Raw genomic sequence first — 7,544 nt, forward strand, 5'->3', positions numbered from 1 at the left:
GCCATAAAGAAATATTTAAATGGGTTGTAGTGCAAAATTGCACTCTGGACCAGAGAAGAAAAATTGATGCAGAGCTCAAAATATTACATGAATAAAAGATATTTTTGCATAAAAGTGATTTAAAAACATCACATGACATCTCCAAATTTTGGTTGGAACTTTAAGTGAATTTATCAAATGGTTGTAGTTCAAATATGGCCATGTAACCTTGAAAACCAATTTTCAAGAAAATAAAGATCAGGCAAATTAATTATGTAATTAGTTCTAGTAATAAAAGAAGAGTTTTTCTTGAGAGGTTAAACAAGTCCAATAACATATTTTTCAAAGTTTTCATTTTGGGGAAAAAAACTCCATAATAACAAGGGAGAAAAAGGTTCAAAAATAAAAAGGGAGCCCAGAAAATAAAAGTTTTAATTTCCTGGCAAAATTTTAATTTATTAAAACAAGGTCAAAATTTTGGGGTGTCACAACACTACCCCCCTTAAGAAAAATCTCGTCCTCGAGATTTGCCAAGGATTGTTTTTGAAAAACAAATACTCCACGGTTACGTGTTTTTGCAAGCAGGGTATGTGTTTGAGCGGTTGTGAGTCTGCTGCCGTGGTGCTGTGTGAAACTAAATAATCCACGTCGTGAGAAGGTGTACGATGCAGCAGCTCCGGGAAAAGAAATCTTACTCCGGGATTTTTCGCGAGGGAAAACGGTTAACTTAAAGGAGCATAAACCACAACAAAAACTACACACATTAGTACAAGCCAAATAATTGACTCGTCGCACAAGCTCAGGGTATCACACATAAGTTACAACACATAAATAAATGTTGCAATAATGAACACAACAGCGACGTCTAAAATGGAAACGGTAACTGGACGGGGTCCCGAGAAAACGTCTCTGGTACTGGGACACACTCCTCTTCTATCGAGGAGAGCGAATTGATCAACCGATGAACGCGTCTCTCCTGGTCGGGCCTTAGTGATCTGCCGATGGCGATCTGAGGATTTGAATCTGCGAGGCTCTGGAGATAACCCATCACACGTTAGGTTAAACGTTCTTGAGCGATGGCGTACTGGACAAGGTTGGCCAGGACTGGGTCTCTCTCAATTCGTCCACCGGGAAAAGATGTTACTCCGCCGGGTGCTGCACGGTTCGGAAAGTAATAATATCCTCGTTTGCTGGCATAGGGTACCGCGAATTGAAGGCGAGCAAGCGCTTCGTATGTAGCAGCTTCTATGTTGGGTCATGGTATGAGTTTACGAGAGGGATGTGTACTGCTGCCCAATATCTTGAGGTGGAAGGGGTGATCCTTGATTTGAACAGCTCGTACTGGGGTGGCTGGGTAGCGCCCATGGTACTGCAGGTAAGATCCCACAATATTTTGACAAAACTACCCGGGGTTGCATCTGGGGTTCTCAGATAAACACTAGGGCTCGGCATGGCAAGAAATGGTTGTGAGGATGGTGCACAAGATGAGGGGTGCTTGGCAAGGTCACACGGTGGCCTTTTTATAGCACCGGAGCTGGGTCATTTTACCGTGGTGAATGGTAATGAAATTTCCAGCTCTGCTCCACGGGTTGGGGTCAAGCCACAGATACACTAATGTGACGTGTTACTGTGTGGGTTGTCGGAGAGGTTTTTGGTAACTGTGTCTTGGATAGAAATTTATACTGCATGCTGTCATATCCATGTAAGGCTACAGAGGCACAACGACAGGCGGCGTTTATTTACAAGGTCACACGATTACAAAGTGAGGATACACTGGGACTCGACACTACTCGAGTGACTTAGTCTACCTCATTTATATCCAAGCGGGCGTGCCTTGTGGATGTCGAGGCTTCTCCTCTGGTCTCATTGTCGGGATTAGCTGGAGTGGGTTGAGGGGCTGCAGGCTCGGGGTAGCGATGATGACCATCTCGGGGATTTTTGGCCACAACCCCGTTGGAGTGTGCTCCCAAGAGGCGACGAAGCACTTCTGGGGTCATCAAAGCACCTTGGCCGACGGCTGGGGCAGATCTCAGGGACTCGATCGGGTGTGCAAACAGCACGACTGGGTTGTCGGCGTTGGGCTCATTCTCTTCTCTCGCCGGGGCTCGACGAACCAGCTCTCCACGAGCTGCGATTAGATCAATGGTGATTTGATCGAACAGTTCCTCTAGTGCACATACATAGCGCACTAGATGCAACAATGCAGGATCTGTCTCGTGATCTCCGTTGGCAACTTGGGGTGGCCTACCATACCCTTCACGTCTGGGGTAGTAGTGGAACGAGCGACAGTTAACTCTGGGCGACAAGTGCCGGAGATGAACTATAGCCTCTCGAGCAGCTAGTTGGATGGCTTGAGGCTCAAAGGAAGTTGTCCTTCCGGTGAACCTGTAGGGGCGCTCGGGCGCTAGACCACTACCGTAGATGTGTACAGTGGCCCAGAATTGTCGGCTCTCACTGCTCATGGGTCCTTGGTACACAACATATTCCGAGGGCTCTTCTAACGCATAGGCACGACGGGTGAGGTTTGCGAGTATGGTCACAAAGCCTCCAAGGTTGGTTGCTGTGGTCTCATTGTGCACGAGGGGGCCAGGCATTGTGGCTCGGTTTGGGTAAAGGCTGTGCAGTGTTGGGTTGAGGCTAGCGTGCCCTTTTATAAGAAAAGGGGACGAAGTCTTCCTTCGCACGCTTGTGAAAAGACTATTCAGGATTCGGTCACTGGCGCATGAGCGACAGGTTAGGTTGATATGTTGGGCACCGACTGCCAAAAGGTGTTGGGTCACTATGTGGCTATCTTGCACGAGAAGCTTGGCTGGGGTTTGGTTATGGTTTGGTGGGTTGGTTTGCCTAAGTTTATTGACCCGGCTAAGATAGGATTAGCCAATGGTCAGCCTGGCTCTGATACCAAGTCTGTCATGACCGGTTTTCCGGGTATAAATTTCCAGAAAATGGCCGTTGTGCTCACCAGCCCCAGGATTACTGTTAGCTGATGAGGCACCAACTTGATACAGAAGTTCCAAGCAAAAATACAAAACATGTAGCACAAGACCATTTGGGCCTGAGAGTAAAACCATTGGTTTCTAGTGGTCGATGGCGGAAGTGGTTTGTGAGTCATCAGTGTCTATGGTACTCCATTTCCCACAGGAACAGCTGACCAGGTCAACGCCTATCTTCGCGAGGCTGCTATCACCGTTGCTTAGTTTCCGGGGCGGTCACCGCAACGCTCCTCTCCATGCAGAAATCTGGCCAAGACAATAGCCAGGGACAAGCCAGTGAGTACTTTGAATGTACTCGCAAACATTATGAACACTAGGATAATATAATTGATAATCATGCACTGAAAAATTCTATGATCACATCGTCAGTCATAAATAAAACATCTTTTATGCATGCAAGCAGGTTGTTTATATGCAACATGAATAAGCAATAATGGAGTGGGAATAAAATGCCGCAGTCGTGTGTGTGAACGACACCACCTAAAGGGCTTATAAAGTAAATAAATAACAAGCAATGCCACAGTCGGGCGTCTCAGCGACACCACATAAAGGGCTTATAAAGTAAATAAATAACAAGCAATGCCACAGTCGGGCGTCTCAGCAACACCACATAAAGGGCTTATAAAATAAATAAATAACAAGCAATGCCACAGTCAGGCGTCTCAGCGACACCACATAAAGGGCTTATAAAATAAATAAATAAATAAATAACAAGCAATGCCACAGTCGGGCGTCTCAGCGACACCACATAAAGGGCTTATAAAACAAATAATCACAATGAATATTCAGGAGGTAGAACCATCCCAGGGATACTCAATGATATAATGGGTTAGTCCATAATAATAATAATCATAATCTTCACAAGTCACAAGTCTTGGTCCAAGTTTTGGTTTAACAATCTCTCCTCCGAAGACCGGCACTAAGACCAACCCTTGACCTATCCCAGACTGTAATCCTTAACCATGGACATGGCTATTCGAATAGGTTTAATCTCTGTAGAGGGTGTACTCTTTACCCACGAGTAACGGATTTCTTTAGTTCATCGGAACTAATTCCTTCTACGGTCTTTTAGTTGAAAACACGCCTGACTTGCACACACCAGCTTAACTTTACTCGTGTCTGGAATCACCCATGACACCTGTTAAGCAAAACTCTAAGTGGGGAGGCTACAACCTCGCGTAGCATGGGATCAAATTTCTATCGCGTGCTCTAAGGGGTGCCCCCCTCTCGGTCCCAACCGGAAACACCCATTCCCCCGGACCAGGTGGCATGCCTACTGGCTACAACCGATATCTTCCACCATGGCCTCTCTGTACGGTGTGTGCTTGAAAGGGGTTGATGACTTACTGAACCGTACCCTACCTGCGGTAGGGACAAGTGGTAGTACAAAACAAGTATGGGGGTTACTGGAACAAGACTCGATCTACGGTCGACTCAGGAGGTTTATGAATTCCCTGCATGACATGTATAACAAATATATTTCGACCAACAGAATCACCACCCATTATACCTTACTATGCCATACCGGACATAACCGTCCCGACGGAGACCGGCGACAAGCTCACGCCTACCCAAGGCAGAGGCTTTCCCGGGTTCCTTTCCGGCATGCATGCAAGGCACATGACGATGATTACCATCACATGTATATTCATTTCCAACAGCAAGGAAATCACTAATATGCATCCATGCAAATTATCGTATCACCACATAAAATAACGAGTTCTCCAAAATGAAGTGGTGCTATAATCGTATCAACTAACACACCAGAAATATTATGCCAGGGTTCAGAATGCTTGCCTTCAAGGGGTGGAGAGGTGGGGGTGCTCTCCAAAACTTTTGAAAGTTTTCTTCCTCTCTCCAAAATCCTATTTTCAATAAATTTTAATTAACACACAATTTCAAAACAGCACAAAAAAGTTGTTTGAAATTTTTTCAAATAAATATGATAAAAAAACTAGACAAAAATTTAAAGAGGACAGAAAAAGAATCAATCAAAAATCATTTTCTATTTAAAAGTTATAAGAGTTTTAATCCAGGGACTTTTCTGTAATGAAACAGAAACTTCTCAGTGGGCTGAACAGAAAAAGATCAAAAAAACGCTTCAGACTGGAAGCGTATTTGCCCGAATGCGTTTTCAGAAAACGTTTCGTTTAAAAGAAAAGAGAGACAGACGGGGGGGTCCCACCCGTCGGGTTTGAACTTTCAAACGGGGAAGAAACAGAGCTCGTCGGCGCCCGAGAGCTGCGGTGGTCGCCGGCGGCGATCCACGGCGAGTTAGGAGGATTGGAGAGTACCTACGTGCTCAGCGTGTCCTTCCGCGTCGGTGGGTGGTGGTGGTGGTCGTCGGTGAGCACCACGTCGACGACGGTCCTTGCTCCGGCGGACGACGGCTCGGGTGGAGTTGGATCTCGTCGGGGAGGGCTGCGGAGGTCAAATTGAAGCCTGAGTTAGATCACTGGGTGCTCGAGGAGACTACTGACGAGGTCTGGGCAGCGGGGATGGCCTCACCGGAGTGGATCGAGCTGGTGGCCGAGGCGGATTGGGGCGGCTGGGGTTGGGGGAGGAGACCTCCTCGAGGTCCTCCTAGTGGCTTGGCGGGGTGTTGGTGGGGTGCAGTGGTGGTTCATGCTCGAGAGCGAGCTCGGGACCTCTTTTTATAGGCGATCCGAGGCGGTGGCCGTGAACGGGGATCTCCAGCGATGGTTACGGCGGCGCAGTGCTTGGTCGGGGAGTTTAGGAGGTTGGGCAACAATGTGGAGGTCCGCTAGTTCCGTTTTGGCGCTAAACGAGCTTGGATTAGGAGCCCTGGGTGGATTCGACGGAACGGGGAGGCGCGGGCCCGTCGGTGGCAAAGGGCGCGCCCTGTGCCTGCCGGGCCACGGCGACGGTGCTGCGGGGTGCGCTGGCGTGCATGAGACCACGCGGAGGGCAGGGGAGCGTTGGGAGGCGCCGAACGGCGTTGCGAGCTGGCGTTGTCTCCTGTTGGCCGCCACGGGTGGCTTTGCCACCGCAGAAGCTGCCAACTCCGGCGATGCTCGCCGCCACCGACACCTGTGCCCGTCCAAGGGGGCGTGCGGTGCTCTGGCCAGGGAGGACAGGCCGAGCGCAACGCGCCAGGGCGCACAGTTCATCGATGACAAGTCCCTGAAGAAAAACGACACTGTAAAACTCTAAAACTCTGAATTTTACTGAAAGTGCACAGTAACAGTGTTGGCCAGGTGTTCGACTAAAAGATTTTGGCATGTGGGGAATTTTCCTTGAGCTGATTTTTGGTGGGGTGGCCTCTCATTGCACCTGGCGGCTGCCTGAATTTTAGTAGAATTTTTGGAGAAGAGAAGATATGAATTTCACCAAATTTAACAAATCTGGTCCAAACTTGCAGAGGCTAAAACTTGAAAATTTTGAAAAGAAGAAGTGTGGATCTTGATGGTCCTAGGTTGTGGGTGCTAAGGACTATCCAGAGGAGTTGGTTTGAGATCAAAACTCAAAGGAAATTAGGTACTTGCTTTGCAAATCACCTAGGCTTAAAATAATTGACAGAAATGTTTTGGGGAATAGAATAAATGAAATAAAATCCAAAAATGGGTTGGACTTGTTGGAACAGAATGAAAATGAGGTTGATTCACTCAAAAACTTCAAATAACATCATTGGGTTTTTGCATAAAGTTGAATCATAAGCTACTACCAACATCCCATAATTTTGGTGGAGGCCAGAAAGAAATATTTAAATGGGTTGTAGTGCAAAATTGCACTCTGGACCAGAGAAGAAAAATTGATGCAGAGCTCAAAATATTACATGAATAAAAGATATTTTTGCATAAAAGTGATTTAAAAACATCACATGACATCTCCAAATTTTGGTTGGAACTTTAAGTGAATTTATCAAATGATTGTAGTTCAAATATGGCCATGTAACCTTGAAAACCAATTTTCAAGAAAATAAAGATCAGGCAAATTAATTATGTAATTAGTTCTACTAATAAAAGAAGAGTTTTTCTTGAGAGGTTAAACAAGTCCAATAACATATTTTGCAAAGTTTTCATTTTGGGGAAAAAACTCCATAATAACAAGGGAGAAAAAGGTTCAAAAATAAAAAGGGAGCCCAGAAAATAAAAGTTTTAATTTCCTGGCAAAATTTTAATTTATTAAAACAAGGTCAAAATTTTGGGGTGTCACAAGTTGTGGTGTAATACCCTACTCCAGTGTGGTGGTGGTGGATTGCCTCTTGGGCTGATGATGAACCATATAAGGGGAAGAACAGCCTCCTGGTTGAGGTGTTCTTGTGCTTGGCTAACTTGTGTGGGTGAGAGTGGTCTGAATCCGTCCCCCTTCTCTCTCCCTCTCTCTCTATCGTCCTCCCTCTATGGTGGTGGCTAACACTACTTATATAGGCCATGGTACTCTTCCCAAATATTGAGCGGGAAGGGAGCCAACAATGGCGGGCTAATTTAAAGGGGGCAGCTAGTACAAGCCATCCTGACAAAAGTGGTCTTCGCCTGCCAAAGGCTCTGGTGGTGATGCCGTCTTGGGCTCCACGATGACCTCTATCTTGCTGTCCTTCTGGTCTTGGTC

Source organism: Triticum urartu, chromosome 2 (assembly GCF_003073215.2).
Source record: "Triticum urartu cultivar G1812 chromosome 2, Tu2.1, whole genome shotgun sequence".
Taxonomy (NCBI): domain Eukaryota; kingdom Viridiplantae; phylum Streptophyta; class Magnoliopsida; order Poales; family Poaceae; genus Triticum; species Triticum urartu.